Here is an 18,134-nt window from a genome sequence, read left to right on the forward strand (position 1 = left end):
GTTTCTGTCTTAACTAACAAAGCGCACCCCATTCTCAGTTTGCTGGAGGTTATATCAAGCCTGAACGTGCTGGTAAGCAAAACAATCACTTACGAGCTGAGATACACTCGAAGTGGCGCTTTGCCAAATAAAATGAATCGCTACTGTCATGCCAGCGACCCTCTCACTTTGCACATCTTTAAGTGTCCAAAAAAACTTAATTACAGAGATTCTGTTGGAGAGGTTGCAAATGTTTCTGGCTGTTTTGTTGTTGTTGTTTCATCAAAAAAGCTTTTTCTTTAGCCTTTAATGAAACTGAACCTTCCTTGACAACTTGAAAGCCCAGGGTTAGCAGCTTTGTTTTATGTCACACAAATTCTTCAGTTCTGTCTCCAAATATTTATTGTTCCTTGGGAAGCATGCTGAGATTACAATCTGTTTCCAAGGACAACCAGGTCCCTAGTGGCAGTTTTATGGCCGCCTCAAAGCAGTGATACTCAGCTTTGCACAACACTGAGTATAAGAAATAAATAGAAGCCTCCAAGGACCCTAAGACCCCCCAAACTTGAATTTCAGCAGTTGAGTTCAGAAAAGCCAGAGGCTGAGCAGGGATGTGGTCGGAGCTTCCTTCTTACCGCTGAGCTTGTGCTTTCTGACTTCATGTTTGAGGGCCTTTTTGGGTGCACAGGGAGCTTCTTGCCATGACTGCTCCAGCCTGCCCTCTGCTCTTGTTGAGGATTCCGAAAAACAAGGACACCATTTGCCACCAGCGTTGTTAAGGTGGTGCACCAGGAGCTCATCCCTCATGAAGCTGAGAACAAGGATGGTAGTTGTACCTCACTCGTCATCCTCACTGAAGAGGCCCTCCTCTTCAGCCATCTTCTTCAGTGCTACCCTCACAGCGGGGAGGAGAAGGGGAGATATCACGGGGCGTTTTGAAACCAGGGCTAGGCCTGCTGAGATACCTCTCTGGGCAGTAAGAATGCTGTTGAGCAACATCCCAAAGGGTGAGCCCAAAGCCCAACCTTTGGCTTGTCTACTGTCCAAATGGAGTGCAAACATATGGAGAAGGGGACCATTTCCAGCCTGGTGAATTTTTTGAGATTTCAAGAAGAGAAAGATGAATCAAGATAGCCTGTAGTAATTAGTGAAATAATTGCCTGAGATGTGGCATTTCCAGAGTAATCTTTGCTCTGAATAAAGTAGAACAGACTTGAACCCAGTCTCCCATTTCCTGAATGAACATTGTATTTATTGATTGACTGACTGACTAAATCTATTATGGAGCTACAAACCTTTATCTGATCACAACTCTGTCAAAACTAAAATATTTCCATGAAAACCTTCCATTTGGAAAAAACTGATACATAGCAGTTAGAAAGCAAGAGTTGGAAAATTCTCAACCGGTTCCATTCTAGATCTTTTCTCTTCCAAATATCAGAATACTGTGATAAAATGGAAACCTCTTGGTATAATTTGTAATATCTTAGACGCCTTTGGTTTAGAACAAAAAGCATTCCTTGAGATTAAATAGCAGCACTTTGTCAACATTTTAGAGTTTCCACTCGGTGGATACAAGGATTAGTTCAATGATCCAGCCAGCTCACCTCATTGCCAATAAGAACATTATAAATACAATAATAATAAGACATTTTCTTCAACTTTTGACCTTAAGGTAACAATTTCAGTAAAGCACAATAACAGCTGGACATGGCTTGTAGTGGGGGCTGGAGACATTTCCCTGCTTAACACCAGCTGATGTGTGTGTGTGATATCTCTTGTGGGGATGCATTAAGCAGAAGAGTTAACTCATGTCAACTGATGATAATGGCTGGTGCTTCCTCTTGGGAGCGCACTAGAAGCAGGATGGGTAAACAGGGTATAGATTGCAGACAAAATGGCATGTTTGCTGAGGGGCCTTTAAACTGGTGATGCACAAACAGTCTGGATAAACTGGTCTCTTCTGAAACAACAGGCCCTTGCTGGAACTGAATGTGAAATTGTTTCTCCTGGATGAGCTAAAAGCACTGGCAAAAATGATGCATTATTAGATTAGTCTTTAGGAACAACTTTGCACATGCTGCAGAAATCCAGCTGACTACAGTTAGCTGGGGAAGACCGTAAACATCAGGTAAATGATACAAATAGTTGATGATTCAAGAAAGAATTTTTCATATGATTTTTAAGAGGTCAAAAATGTGGTTTTCCCAAGTGGGTCATTCCATTGTACCTTACCATTTGCAAGCATTTTCATCCGTTTATTTTTACATATTTTGTTTTATTCAAAAGTAAGTGTTAGATCTTAGCATTAGCATGCCTAGAATATGTAAAGTTGTGTGAACACTTTGCTATCAGGAGAACATGGGAATAAGCCACAGAATCTGTTTCTGGATGGGTGGGATGGATTTTTTGACATGTCACTATGAGAAAATGATTCCTAGTTTGCACAACTATTATTAATGCTTAGATCTCAGCCAAGATCGGGGTTCATGAAGTTCTACATATCCATACGTAGTAAGAAACCACCCAGTCTCAAAAGAGCTTTGGCCCAGCTCCTCAAAGAGATTTGGGTGATCTCTGTTTTCCCATTTACACACCCAGCACCTTGAAGGACCTGCCTTGCCTAAGCAGATGATGCACAGTTTGAGATAGAAATTTTTGCTCCACTTAAACTGATACAAAGAAATTCAGCAGCTTTGGCAAAATCAGCCAAGAAGTTTCCCAAGGCCTGATCCAGGCATCCAAAAGATCATGCACTCAGAGGCACACAAGTATTCTATGAGACAGTCCTAGCTGGCCCAAGCCAAAAATCATTAATTAAAAGCCAGTCAGTATGGACAATGAAGTTCCAGATCCAGTTCTTTCTTCTCCTTGCATATATGTCATGGCTGAGCTTCGGCGATGACCAGACACCATCCTCCTTGCACACTCCTTGTTGCCCCGCCTGAAGAATGTGCTTTGCAGATTGATGATGTGGCAGGATGTGGAAGGGCCACTGTGGGATCAGACTGAACTGGAGGCTGGTGGGATGCTGAGCTGGAGCTGAGAGCTGACAGGAGAAGAGGAAGATGAGAGGTGAGTGAAGACATGGGAAGAAAGGCCAAGGATTTGGGGGAGGAAAGTTGGGACTGGGATCCAGCTGGGAGAACTGCTGAATGTGAATATAACACATTGGGAAGGGAGATGAGTGGACATAAGGGTGGGGGAATAGGACGGATGAGGAGCTGAGCTGATGAGACTGAGGCTGGCTAGAGAAATGGGCTGGGAAGCAGGGACTTGAGGAGAAACTGGGGATAGTGGGAATGGGATGCGAGCTCCTCGGTAGGGACACAAGGGGTTTGTGTCCAGTCCTGAGCCCACACACCTCAGCGTACCTCCCCTTGCATGTGCTGCAAAGCACTGCAGGCTTTGACTAAAGCCAGCCATGTCAAGATGGGGGGAGCAAACCAAGAGCCTTGGCTCTGGCCGATCACCCCAAGTCTCACCTCGCAGCTGCCTCCCAGGGGAGGACAGTACCTGACAGCCACCACAGTTCAAACTCACCCCTTTATGGTTATGGGTACATTTGAAGTTTATTAGTTTGTCTAAAGTTTACTCATGTAGTTATGATGTTATGAGTTTATTTAAACTCACCCCAAAAGGGTATAGGAGCTGTCACACAGTTACCTCAGAGAGCCAATTTACTGCTCCCTCCATTGGCACTGGGTAACCAGCGGAGCCATCCTAGGCTTAAGTCAAAGAGACAAGGCACAGCCACCCCAAAGGGCAGGTGGACAGAGCTGCATGTTTCCAGTGCAGGTCAACATGCATAGGCCTGGGATATGCGTGATCAGCCGGAGCTGACAGCACTTAGTCACGGAGGGCTGGCAGAAAAGCCATTTAGCGTCGTGTCCTTGACACGAATACCTCTCCTCCCTGGTTATCGCAGAGACCAGACTCATTGACTTTCAGACTGCAACAAGGTTTAGATATGGAATTTGATTCCTTCAGTCTTTCCCTAAGGGAATATGTGTGTGCAAGGGCGGGGGGGCTGGATCTCAGTGTGCTGAGTACATATATTATTGATTTTGAGCAGAGAGGCTTTTATGTGCTAGACGGCGGAGATGTGAAGCTAAGGAAGGGGGATTTATTTTAGTTTGGTTGCTGTTTTTGCGTGGATGTCGATCCAGCAGAAATATTGCTATGGACTTATAAATTATGGGTATCCAAAAGGAAGAATGGGTAAAACCTCCCTTTGTCCTCATGGCAGTGTTTGCTACGTGAAGATGGATTGGCTCTTGCTTTTGACATGAGTGATGAGGCCAGAATTTTTTCTCATTATAATTGATCATGTGGCATACAAAAGAAGAAGCTGCTTGTCTAGCAGATCTGTATGCCACCTCTGCAGTATTGCAATTTTTTACTAGCTAGAAGAGTGTTAAAGAAAAAGCTCTGAGCTGCATGGCTGAAGCCAGCTCGGTAGCGTGTGCGCCCGTATCAGCCTGGCTCCCTGGGCTACGCAGACCTCTGGCATGCAAAGGTTAACTTCCTGATTGTATCCCGACGGTTATTTTTGTCTAGCCTGTTTATCCTCAGCCCCCAGGTCATTAATAAACCTCCTCTTTCAAATACTTTGGACATCTGGAATATGGCTTGCTTCTCTTCTGAGACAATGATATCCTTTTAGACTAGTGAGGGAAGGATGAAGACTTACTGTAAAGATCCCCTTCTCTGGAAAAACGCAGTCTACACTACATTGTCCTCTTTTGTACTCCAATGAATTTACCTGTCAGTTGGAACTCCAATCTGTGGGAGCACTTAAGCAGGTATCTAACTTTCATATAAACAGTCCCACTGGTATCACCACCCTGTCACCATCCCTGCAGAACGTTGTATTTGCACCCTAAATGCCAGCAGAGTCATTTGGAAAAATGCAACAGCTGCTCCTGTAATACAAAACTGATTGCTGATATATATGCATCAGGACAATGATGAGTTGGGTAATTTTCAGTTCTTCTCTTTAAGCCCTGGGATCTGTAGCCAGAAGTGTGGCCTTGGCCTTTTTCCTGAGTGCCCTGGTGAAGGTGATGGAAACCTGTGTGTATGTGTGCACTGCTCCTGTCTGTAACCCAATGCATCTTGCATGCCTGGCTGATCAGATCAGATATACAGCTTGTGCAGGAGTCGATATAGCTTCAACACAGCTTAACGTGGGGTCTGGTGGCCAAAGTACTCCTGTCGCTGTCTTTGAACCACTTCGGACTGAGGACAGTGGTGAGACCATGTTTCTTCTTTTCTGGGCAAGTGCTTTCATCTGCAGGGTATTTTTAGCTTTGTAACAAAAGCATGTTTTGTTTCACTGCAGAAACAGTACTTTTAATATGAAAAGTTGTTTAATTGCACCACATTTTCAGCTAGAATGGCTTTGGACAGAAACTTTCCAACAGGCCCTTCCTAAAAGCAGCGGGTGGGCCTGCTGGGTCCCGGGGTGCATATGGCCACAGAGACCTCCCTGGCTCAGCGCCCGCTGAGGACCTGCTCACTGCTGGGGGTCGGTGGCCGCTCTGGTGTCTCGGTGCCCAGGAAGGTGCAGGGGGACCACCCTCTCGTGGTGGCGTGTGCCTCCCACAGCGCTGCTCCCTGCCGGTCTTCCAAAGGTCTCCTTTCAGGCCAGGCTTCCCTGCTGTCACCTTCACTAACCAGAGCAGCTCGTGTGACACACCACAGAGCAGAAATGGCTCTTTAAGGCTTTCCTGGGTTTATGTCCTGGTGCATGCTGCACATGTGAAAGGCAGTGAGCTCGGCTAGCTTCTTAGACATGAATCCCCACCCAAGAGTGAGAGGCTGGGACGTCTTTGTCGAACAAGACACAATTAAGCCAAGTGATCTGGCTACGAGCAGCGTATCAGCAGTGGTCACTAGCTTCATCACAGCCTCTCCTGTCCTCCCAGGCTCACTGCCAGAGGGTGCTGCCACCTTGGTTTTGCCAGATTCACAGCTCCTTTGCCCAGCTCTGAAAAGTGACCAAGGTTAAAATAACCCTGTTACCCTTCCACAGAGGAGATGCTCTGCGCTCCCTGCATGAGAGAAATGCCTGGAGATGCTAATATAAGTCTTGGCTGGATCAGAAATACGGTATTTCTGCCCACATCTTTGTGCCAGATCCCATCCCTGTTTATTGCCTGAAAGCCAGAGAGATGTTCATGAAAAGTATTAGCTGATAAATCCTGATAAAGCTGCCGTGGGTTGGCCAGTTCTGTTAGCCGGTAGAAATTGTGGCAAATGTACATAGCAAATGTTAACATCAACTTGAGTGGCATACAATACAAAAGCAAGTTGTAGTGCCTGAAATTCTCAGAGTTACTCCAAAATATTCAGGCTCCCCAAGGTCTCTTTAAAACAGCGCCACAAACTGGGGACTCTTTGGTGAACTGGAGACTGTCGCACTGAACTACAAAGGTCTGTATTTGGTCAGGAAAGTCCTTGCTCCAAAAAGCCCACCTGGCAGGAGCGTGCCTTGCTGCTGCCCCATGCACGCAGCCTCGATTTGCCCTGGGCAGTGGCTGCCCCCATGGAGCATTTGCTGCTGCTGAGCTGGTGCATGGGAAACCTCGAGAGGTGCAAGGGTGGGCACAGCAAATTTCTCCTTTCTCACCTTCTACTCTGAGTCTGCACTGTCCTCGAGGAGCTGTGTCTTGCCTGGGATCTGTTTCTGGTCTCAGCTTTCACTGCAGAGGCCCATGTGAGAGATGCTGTTCCAGCCTGTCCCAGCTGTGTGCTGCCAGACCGTGTGGGAACTTCTAGCAATGGAAAAAGGATTAGCAGGAGAGACTCCAGTTTTCTGCAAGTACCTGTACAGATGTGTATATCCTCATGCATATTGCAATAGCAGTCAGTCCCACTGCCTCTGTGTGACTAGAAAACTTGGTGTTGTTTCTGCTACATTTCATCTTCTGTGAGCTTGGCTCGTCCAGGATTTATCTCAGCTCCTAATGTGTTTAGAGTGAGATAACTCTTGGCATGCTCTTTTCCAATTACCTAGACAGGATCTATCACTCTAGAGATGGGAAATCAAATGCAGGACCTCAATAAAGAGTATACATTTCCATGGCATTCATATAACAAAAAGCCATTTGGCAGACAATGCATTTGTTTTGAGTGTTCCAAACTATTTCAGACATCATGGATCAGGGTTTACCAAGCAAAATTACATTTGCTGGTGACTGCTTGGGTACATTTGAGACAGACAGTTTGCAATGGCTTGCTAGAGAGCAAGCTGTCTTTCTTACAGAAACGTATCATCAAGGCACACAATTGATGGTCTTTCGGCACTTGTATTCTGCAAAGCCTTCGAGCCCTGGGGGAAATGCAGAATTCACATGTAACCTCATTGCCTGCAGAAATCGATAACCCCCTTCCCCTTTCAGACCAGGTACACAAACTGAGGTCCTGATCATCTGCTCTTCTTAAAGATTGCAGGACACCTCTCCAAGAGCTGTGCTGTTAATTTAAGGATCTTGGTCAAATTCCAGCTCTACATTCCTGTGCTATTTCAACAGGCTGTGCAATTCTGCTTCTCCCCCTGCTTTAAGCAGCTACGCAGTATTGCCATGCACTGCTAGGATGCTGCAGCACACCCAGAATACCGTATGGCTGCATTTCACTCGTGAGGGATAGATGACTATCTGCAACAAATTTCCATGGGATAATGGCATCAGAGAAAACTGGCCTGAAAGGAAACTCAAGAAGTCACACAGCAGATCCCTCGCCCCAAGACAAGATTAACAGTATTTAAGCTGATCCTGACAGATGCTTCTCTAACCTGTCCTTAGAAAATGTTGGTGATGAAAACTCGTCTAACTCAGTCTTCATTTTCCTTTGATCTACAAAGTTTTTCATGTCTGACTGAAATCCTTTTGCTGTAGGTCAGGTTCATAACTTTGTCGTCTTTCAAGGCACAAGAACAGATTATTCTCTTCCTTTCTGCAGCCACTTTTTCCATGTTTGAAACATTCATCTTTCCCCAGGAATCATCTGTCCCACAGACTGGTGTACCTTGAATCCTTCAACCTTTTTCCAAAAACCATGTTTTCTGGACCTTAGATCATTCTTGTTGCTGCTCTCTGAAGGCCCTCCACTTGCTCTACATTTTTCTTCAAGTGCAGTGACCAAAACTAAACTAGGTCCTGGCCAATGACATGTATATTGGGAAGGGTTTCTTCAGTTGTCTTACACATTGTTGTTTTCACGTTCTAGTATGATGCCTGCCTTTTTTGTGATGCTGCTGAAGCACACATTCCTCTCCATTGACCTGACAGCTGATGAGCTTCCAACTTCCAGATCCCGTGCTGTCAAAGCGTGGCTCCAGCTGTCATCAGGATCAGTCTGCAAAGAACCAAGTGACCGAGGGATGACACTGTTCAAAGTTATCACCATCATCAAGAAGGAGGGCACTGCCTGCAAGCTCACTGGCTCTGCAGGCCTGCATAAATACCACTGACACATAACTCATGGATTTGGTCACCATGTGAATCAGTTAGCTGTTGCTGCTGTTGGATCCTTCACTTGCTCATTAGCTGTTCACATTTAACAAATTAAAAAGCACACTGAAACATCTGGGATTGTGGCTGAGCCATGGGAAGCCATGATTTCAGGAGATTTTTATCCTTTTTCAAATGCTGTGTTGGACTGAGACTTTATGGGGAAGGAAGGTTCTTAACAGTTCACTTCTGCAAAGTCTTTGCATGTCCTTTAAGAAAGAGTCATGCCCTCATATGCTGCTATCCAGCTCTAGACTGGGAAACACAAATTAGTTCCTAGTTTTGGGGATGTCACTTAACCTCTTTGTCATGGTACTCCCTTCTTGCTCCAAAATGAAAGGAAGAATTATTTGCTGCATATACTAGCATTGACTGATGAAGAGAAATTCATGCCATCATCAGCTGATTCATGCAAGGCGAACGTAAGAGTGTACAGATGTGGAGTAAGTCCGTTCAGGGAACAGATCCACCAGAAAACAACTTTTTTTTTTTTTTTTTTTTTCTTTCTGGGATAGTTTTCAACCAGATCTGTTTTCTGGTGGTACAAATGTATGAGCGCTAAAATGTCACAAACAGGCTGGTGGGAATGAGTAGCCAGAGCCAGAGGAAGGAAGGTAGAGTGCACCTGTCCCTTTTGACAGTGACTGTAGCTTACGCTGATTAAGTTTATGTGATTTGGGTGATTCCCACCCAAAGTGCCTGATGACTCCTCTGAAGCCTCTGAAATGTCACCCTCTATTGGAAAATGGGGAGTGTATTTCTGCAAGGGACACAAATACCTTCCCTACTCTTTTACTGTGTGCTGAACAGTGGCAAAAGCCCTTTCTCCAAACACAGAGGCACAGCAAAGTGGCAGATTTACCTTTTGTTTTCAGGGGATCAGGGAAGATCTGAACGTCCAAGTAATTTTGTTTATTTTTTAAATATCAGCCCAATTTTGTGAGGTATATGCAAAGCAAGAAAATAAAAAAAATCAGATCCAAAAAAATATATTTTTATACCTGCCTTTTTTCGATTATTCACCAACCAAGTCCTCAGAGTAGGCAAAAATTCTCTTTAAGACTCTTAACGCTAATATGTTAAGCACAAAAGAACCCTCATCATTGTGCTAGTTAAACTTCAGTCTTGTCTACACCAGTATAATGAATTTATTAAGCCACAACAGAATTAATTGCATTAAAAGAACAGGCTCCTTACTGTCTGACTATATTATAATTGCCATTTCATTCTCCTGGGTTAGGCTGTTTATGAACTTTTTCTTCCTAAATTGTTATCTTCTCATAGAGCCTACAAAACCCTACATCTTTGGTGGAGTGCATCAGGTAGCTATCAGCGAGAAGAATTTATTTTCCTTCTGTGAACAGTAACTGTCAATAATTTAAGTGCTGAAGCCCTTTAAATGCTGATTCAGTGCTGAAGTTTCACATGACTCCCCTGGCCCTGCTGCTTTGAAATTTCGGGCAACAGCCAGCGAGAGATGCCTCTCCTCTCCAGCACTTGGGTACGTGCCCATGCCAGGCAATCCTGCTGCAGCTGGGCGAGATCCAGCCAGCAACCCTCCCCTCCTCACAAGGCAAAGAAGGGAAACTCAGCCGCAGGGCTCGGATGAGGATTCTGGTGCTCTGCAAGGAGTGCTGTGGCATTAGCCAAGGGATACTCTGCAGTGTGTTGAGCGTAAGAAGAGCAGATGCCACCCAGGTTCTCAAAAAGGGGAGAATTCATCTACCCAGATCTCCAGCCTGCAACTCCTGCCTCACCCTGGAGATGTCTAAACTCCACTGGTGCCTCATGTTTTAACTTCTGAATTTCAACAGCATCTGAAATGAGCCTAAGAAGTGCTCTGGTCTCAACAGAGCTGAGCAGATGCATATATAACTCACACCTTAGCTTGGCCAAGTACTGGGAGCTTCTTAACTCCTGGATCCCCTGAGCATGCTCAAAGCATCCTGAGCGCTCAGCAGCCAAATGCAATTGCAGTACCATTACCTCTGTGCTGAATTGGCAGTGCTCAACTCGAAACCAGCTCAGATCACAACACTTGCATAAGTCCTTGGAGACTGAGGCTTTCTGCTCCAAGGGACATAAATCCACACTGCAGCTCCCCAGGGGAATGCCCAGAGCACTGAGGAACAAGCACAAAATGAGCACTGGTGGGTGAGGAGAAGGATCAACACATGTTCCACACTTTGGGCAAAACCAGTAAGGCAGCAGGGGAAGCAGAAGGGGATGGCAGTGCAGTAGGCTCTCACCACCGCGTTCCCGAGCTTCTCTCAGTTACTCGTCCTTCCAGTCCCTGTGTGGGAACCAAAACCAAGGCCAGGACAGTGCCTTTTGCTGGCTGGAGGCTATTTCCATTTCCACTCCAGGAAATATAATGAAGTAATAAAACCCCGGTGTAGACAAGATTGTTTTAAATAGCTAATCAGCTTAGGGGAAGCCTATGAAGGAGAAGAGAGTTACAGGTAACACCTGTTAACACAACAGCCTGCCCTGCTGACACCTTAAAAACACACATATTTCCTTAGGGCTTTGACTGACAAGCTCCTGTGACTCTCATTCATGCTGGTAAGACATTGTGGTTACATCTAAAGAGCAAGCAAAGCAGTGCCAGGGCACGTCTGCTGTTCCTGGGGCCAGCTAGTGCTGGAGGCGAGTGGTTCATGCCCACCTCTTTGGGGCCTCCCCTGGGCAAAGGTCCACGTCATGACAGTGCTGGGCGCTGTGTGATACAGTCCTTGGCATGCCTTTGTGCTGCTAGAAAAGCCAAAAAAAGGCCCTCTGTATAACCAAACCAGGGCTTATATTCTAAGTTTTGGTTATTCTTGAGTAACTCATCCTAATGGCAGCCCCTGCCGGAGAGACGGTCTTTTTTAGTGATTTAACATGATAGTCTGCCCATTCTAAAAGATCTGTGTGTGACTTGTTCCAGTATGACATTTTCTTTGAGTACATCTACCCTCCAATGTTTGACAGACATGTGAAGCAATGTGAAGCAAGTAAACACACCTTGAAACACGTTGTGCGCTTCCTGGCAGAAACCTCCCTCAAACAAACAGTGTTTTCTCCGTAACTGAGGGAAGAAGACCGTTTATTTTAGGTTTCTAAAAACAATCTTGACCTCCCTGTGCCTCAGCCCTCTTATTACTACAGGTCTTGCAGGGGCTGTGGCTGAAGGGTGTGGTGCTGCGTGCCTTTCCTAGAGCACTTACTGTGCACAGGGCACAGTGCTGCTGTTTTTCTTGGGCATTGGTTGGCTTCTGCTTCCCACTCCTGTAACAGCAAGCGAGGCCTCAGTCATGACATTTGTCTTCGCTGCCACTTCGCAGCACTTTCCATCATGATTCAGCCCTGGAGTATGAAATTAATCTCATGCAGGTGTGGCAGAAAGTGTAGTAACTAAAGAGGACGATCACCTATTGTAGCTGGAGAGGCAAAGCAGGCAGCAGGGCAGGGAAGAGCTCTGCTGCCATAGCTACCGCAGCAACAGGGCGTCAAAGGTCAGTGGAATAAATGATCTTCTGCTCTTTCCCTTAGTTTAGGTCATTGTGTTTGTTTGTTTATTTAAAGTTGCTTCACTATGTATTGCTTAGCAAATTCCAGTGTCTTATGCTTGGACTTTGCACAGCAACATGTATGCTGGCATGTGGTTATTAGATAACTGCTAGCAGTCTATAGTCAAGCAAATAAATTTCTAGGGAATAGCAAGGAGTCTGCTTACATATCAGTGACTGTGCATTACTCAGACTCTATCTGTAGCAGTTCACAAGTTGGCCTGCGATGTTTCTGAGAGATGAATCAACATTTTTTATTTGAGTATTGGTTGCTTTCCACTGATAGTGTTGGAATGACAGCCCATCTTTAGTCTGGCTTATCTGTTTAGTTTGGCCTAGGGGGAAACATGAAATTTCTGGCCTTCGGCTGTTTATTATTTTCCAAATTTGGGATTGAAAAATGAAAATCTTGCAATTTAGTCTCCAAGAAAACATCTAAAATGTTGTTATGGTAGAGGAGCATTTCATCTAGGCTTTGAGTGTTGGTTTCATCTCACTCAGCGTTAGATCTCTACAGTGCAGCCAGCAACATCTGAGCCAATTTCCCTGCTCTCCCTGCATAGTGTAGAGAGAGAAATAGGTGTCTTCATGTTACAGTTCATCAGATTTATTTCAGACCCCTGCTTCTGGATGAGACACATTGCCTATTTTTTTTCACTGCCTGTAAAAGGACTCTAGACAACTGGGACTTGATTCAGCAACTTACTCATGGTAGTCTAGCACCCTTGCAGATTCACTGGTGTATCCCTCCTGGGTTCTACCTGGACTCCAAAAGGGTCTTCTGAAGGTCTTATGTCACAGCTGGCCAGTCCTGTGTGGATATCTCAGATTCCCCAGAACTCTTCAAATGGCATCAGACACTTAGATATGCAACTGAATCAAGCCCCTAGCTTGGACTGTGGATGCTCAGAATATGTGTTGCCCAGCTGAAGTCCCCTTTGAATCTGATCACAACATCCAGGCATTCACAATGCTTAAAAGTTTGTTGCAGTTGATTGCAGTGGCTGTCACCTCTAAATAATGATTTGCGTTGAGTCAGGCTCAACATTTAACTTCATTTTCCCTTGGTGCCACACTGCTCTATGAGAGTTACATTTTATGATGCTGCATTTGAATTTGTCTAGCTTCAGTTTCCAGTCACTGGTTCTTGTCATGTCCTTCTCCATTAGATTTAAAAAGCTCTTTAACATTTTAACCTTTTTATTGGCTGTAACTGAGCTGCCATTCAATCTTCTTTTCCTCTGTAAATCACAGTGATCACTTTAACTCTCTTACCATATTTTTTCAGGTCTTCAATCTCTTTTCTTGGCTTTTTTGAGTATTATCTCTACATCGTCAACTCTCCCTAAAAATGTACGTGCTAAGATGCAGGTCTCCTTCTATCAGATATCTTAAAGGTAGACATCTAAGTCTGACTGCATCATCCAGTGCTCAATGCCTGTATAAAAGGAAGCATTGGGGAGGGAAAGGGAGACCAGTCTCTCTGATGACTATCATGAGATCAGAGAGCACTTCATAAGGTACGTGCTGTCCAACATTTCTGCTTTCTGTTTGTTTCTATATATACAATGTAGGCATAAAACGATATGTAACTTGTTGACCAGCTTCCTCCTGCTCCCTGCCTGACTCACACATTTACTTCTGCTTCCCTTTGAGTCATGAGGCTGTACTCTGCACTGCATGAAAGTGGCACTGGAGAAAGCTAGGCCCAAGTAGAGCAATCCACTGGGAAACATCTGTGGGAGAGGCACACAGAAAGGTGTATCCATGTCACGTACATCAGGCATTTAAAGGCAGGTGGCACTGCACTCTGCATGTCCTAAACAATCAGCGGAGAGAGATAGTCAGCTCCGGACAGCAATTAGGAGTTCCCCATGTGGGAAGTGGTGAGGTGCCCGACTTTGGCGTGGTTTCTTGGCTAGTAGCATTGGTTCTGCGTGCAGCTGGACCAGGCACCTGCGCAGCTAGGGGCACATGACTGCGCCTTTCTCAGGTTAACCAGGGTGCACAAGGCAGCTGTAGACTGGCCACTGAAGTAAAATTTCAACAAGTTTGGACAAGAGAAAGCTGAGAGAATGCATTTGGACCTTGTTAGTACTTTGTACCTGTCACTGTGGCATTTTTGGTTGAGTAGAAACGCTCCTGAAATCCAGATTTACTCTCCTGCAGAACCACAGTTTTCGATATGCTGAATCACTTCATGGAAGCAGCTGTCTCATTTTACCCTGACCGTGTGAGGAATTAGGGCTCCACGCTTTGACATCTCCTCTGGAATTTCATGTTATTTCCCTGTTGGCGGTGATCTGATGTTGCTGGGGAACCTGCCCAGCTCTGCGCCTGCAGCCAGGAAGCCCTGCTAACGAAGCTTGGTGACCTTCAGCTGCCTTCATAACTGCTACAGGCTCCTCCAGAAGGCGATCCATTTCATTCAAAAATACAGATTTAGGTCAGATGCGGTGCCCTCTGGAGAGGCCTGCTTCTCTTCAGGCAAGGAGAGTGACTCCAGCCCAGGGCACTGAGGCGTCCTGCTGATACCTCCGGTTCGTTGGGAGGCTGGACACCACTGAGGTACGGTTCACACAGCATTAGCCCTCTGGGGACTGGAAGCAGTAAAATGACTGATGCTGGTGATACCACAGTGACAGGATGATAATTTTGCTTTATGCCCATTTCAGTTACAGTCTCTCTGTTTGCTGTCACATGGAAAATACCAATTACCCCCTGTAGGGAGGACAGATTACTTGAGGTTGCATCAGTCACTACCACTGGTAGCAGGATAACACAAGCCCATTTCTCAAGGGTCTCCAAACAGCTGTCAGAGAATAATGACTTTCAGTCACTACCAAACACACCAGCTCTGAAGCAGTGACCTAGAGGCAAAAAGACTGAGTCACATTACAAATCCCTACAGCTTTCATTTGTTCTCTAACATCAAAAAATTTAATTAATATGGATTATCATTTTTCATGGCATCTCTCATTTGTGCAAAAATTGATCTGGAGACCAATTTCCCAGAACTCTTTCTGTTTAGGAATTTTTCCCATGATATATATTAGCACTCTTCCTATCAATATTTTTTTTCTTCTGTTTTGAAGCTTCAGGAATAAAATCTGACCACTCACTACAAAAGTAATCTTCCTTAATTGAAAACTGATCTTTTTACATGGAAAAAAAGGCATACAGACAAAAATATTCAGTAATGTGTTACCAGAGAGCAAGAATTCAAAGCTAAAAGGAAGCAGCTGTAATGTAGTGTCAGAATTTCCAGATTCCCCATAGATTCTCACATCCTTTTTTTTTTAATTTTCAATTGAACTGAAGCACCCATTACTTCTTTTTAATTTTGTCTTCATTTCTGCCTGTCCTCTGTTTCTGACTCGCCTCTTATTTTTGCTGTTTAAGGAGAAGTCCCTTTGCAACTGCTGAGGTAATGCCAAAAATGAGAAGAACCAAGTCTCCCAGCTGTATGAAATCATTTCACATGTTACTAATCTAGCAGACAGACTCCGATCATGGCCATGCTATGGCTATGCTTGCACCAGTATAACTGTGATCAGAATCCGACTGTAATAGCATTTATGATACTTAACCACACTAATAGCTTTTGGTGACCTTTATATGTTGCAAGCACAAGCGAAAGCTACTAAGAGATGGAAAATCAGAAATTTTGCCTCAAAATGACCAAGCAGTTTACAAATACGCAAGATTTTACTGAATAGAAAGCAAATGTAATGTAGTGTATTTCCACTAACCAAATCTAAGTCAGAAGAGCATTGAATTTCTCCATTATTTTGGCAGATAATGTTCCAGTCTGACTGAGGGTTTATGAAAGCATGCTGCTGCTTTGGTGGGTGCAGTTGGCAAATGGCCCTACTATGGATGGAAAGAGCAATGTGTCATCATCAAAGTAAGAGCAAAACTTCACTCAAGAAGGCCTTCAGAGTTTAGCAGAGGCACTGCTTGATCTTGCAATCCTATCTCCAGTGATTTTAATAACCACCAAATAGTCAGTGAAAAGCTTAATCCTTCAGCAACACATATCCACTGGAGGGAAATCGATTTAGGGAAATCTCTGCGGAGGCAAATGAGCCAGCCTCTTCCAGCATGCCCTGCAAAAAGACCTGGAGGCACTGCCAAAACACCGCTGTGCTTCAGGAGGGCTAAGGAGAAAGGTCAGAGCAGCCAAATGTCAATGGGCAACCACAGTCCCTGCAGAAGAAACACTAGAAGCCCCCAAGCAGGGACCAAATCATTCATAACATTTACAGGTAGTGAAGGCAGCAGAAGAGGATATGGAAACCTCCAAGATGTTTGGTAGGATTTATTTCTTTTAACTTTGAGTGTCTACAACATAAATGTCTATTCCTGGGCCCCTTGCTGTGGAGTCCTTTTGTAGCTAAGGGAGACCAAGGCAACAGAGCCAGTGTAGTCCAGGGCTACATCAACACCAGTAAATTCAGCAGTGGCAGCACTCAGGGCTGGCTTGGGATTTGGTTGTTGGTAGGTGTTAGACCATCCCAATGGCTATAATGGTCCCCAGCCTTGCTTTGGTCTGGGCCCCCTAGCATTCTCCCAGATATCTGGTGGGCTCCATTCAGGGTGGTAGCACTCACTTTGGGGACAACCTCACTACTTTGAAGGGTAAGAGCATTCCCTGGTATCATTTGGTTCCCAGCCTCAGTGCCAGAGAGTGATCCCAGGTGCTTTTAGTTTTCTAATACAGGCATAGCCTGGACATTTACATCTGAGCTAGTCACTTTAGGTTCCCTTTAAAGCCCGTGGAAAGAAACAGGCACTTTCAGGGTGCTATCTGAGTCATTATAGACTTTAGAATAAGGAGAAATGCATCCTGAAGTGCCTATATTTCTCCATTGACTATAAAAACAGTCTAGACACTTAGCTCATATGCTGAAATTTATGCTGTGCACATCTGGAATTGGTCAGACAAGTCCCACCTCTCTCATCAAACCTTTACAAATTTCTTCTGTGAAGACACTGTCAGTGTACTCATAGACAAAGAGGTTTGCCTTCATTTGTTTACCAGATATTTTATGTAGAAGTTGTCTAATCTAATGAACAAAAAAGGGAGGACCTATAGAAGAGACTGTTATGAATGTCCAGAGATAAATTAAAATACTTAATTTAGAAAAAATGAAAAATTTAGTCAAAATAAATGGAAATGGTTTTGAGGTTAAGATAATCTGCTATGGAAAATGGTTGCAAGTGTAATTCCTTAAGAAATATACGGTGTTCTCAAAAATTATATTGCTGGGATAGGCTTTCCCAGATAGACTTGGTGACTTAATACATCTCTTCCATGTGACATAAAGTTGGAGGGACACCAATAAAAACTGTCTGATCCAACATGAAAGCTGCCCATAAAAAGTTAAATTATCAAAACAGCACAAACATAGTTGAATCGGAGCACTGCATTTATACCGGATCAGCATTTTGTGTGTCTGACTGCAGTGGTTTCGATAAGACATACAAAGAGGTAGCACCTGACTGTCATATTGCTGCTGTGAGCTTTCAGGGTTGGCTCCACTGAAATGCTCGATAATTCAGTCAGGGACAAATTAGACCAACAAAACAGTTGAAAATCCTATCCTTTATGCCAGTCTAAATGTACAAAACGACATGAAGTTTAGCCTCAAGAACGACTGAAAAAAGTGAGTGTTGTTAATACCTAGGTTTGAACAGGTGTAGATGGCAAACGCTGCCCTATATTTTATCATTTTCACACCTTCACTCGTTGCAGACAGTACTTCAAGTGTTCCTGTAGCTGCAGTCTTCCTTGCACGCTGAGCACGGGCATGATTCACAAACAACAGTGTTTTATAACTTGAAGCTTCTTCCCCACTGATGAATAATTTGAAGTAGCAGCTCTGTTATGAGCTGAGAAGGTAGTAAAATATTTATGCAGCAAAATTTATGATTGATGTGAACCAGCATGGAGCTGGAATGGGCTGCGTGGACGGCAGCCTGCCATGGCGAGCAGCAGAGCAGGGCGTCAGGGTCTCCCCTGACATTTTTTTCTGAGTGTAAGGAATTAATGGCAGATGAAGGCTACTTCTGGGTTCACAGA

At 44.6% G+C, this 18,134-nt stretch overlaps 1 long non-coding RNA gene across 1 annotated transcript; it reads right to left on the reverse strand.

Moving 5' to 3' along the window:
• Positions 1–2,222: 2,222 nt before the first annotated feature.
• Positions 2,223–7,093, reverse strand: LOC135327785 (uncharacterized). The gene is made up of 2 exons (XR_010388172.1): positions 6,614–7,093; positions 2,223–3,028 (listed from the first exon to the last, which is right to left on the reverse strand). It is a non-coding gene; the product is annotated as an uncharacterized LOC135327785 (long non-coding RNA).
• Positions 7,094–18,134: the final 11,041 nt, after the last annotated feature.

This window comes from Dromaius novaehollandiae, chromosome 3, assembly GCF_036370855.1.
Source record: "Dromaius novaehollandiae isolate bDroNov1 chromosome 3, bDroNov1.hap1, whole genome shotgun sequence".
NCBI lineage: Eukaryota > Metazoa > Chordata > Aves > Casuariiformes > Dromaiidae > Dromaius > Dromaius novaehollandiae.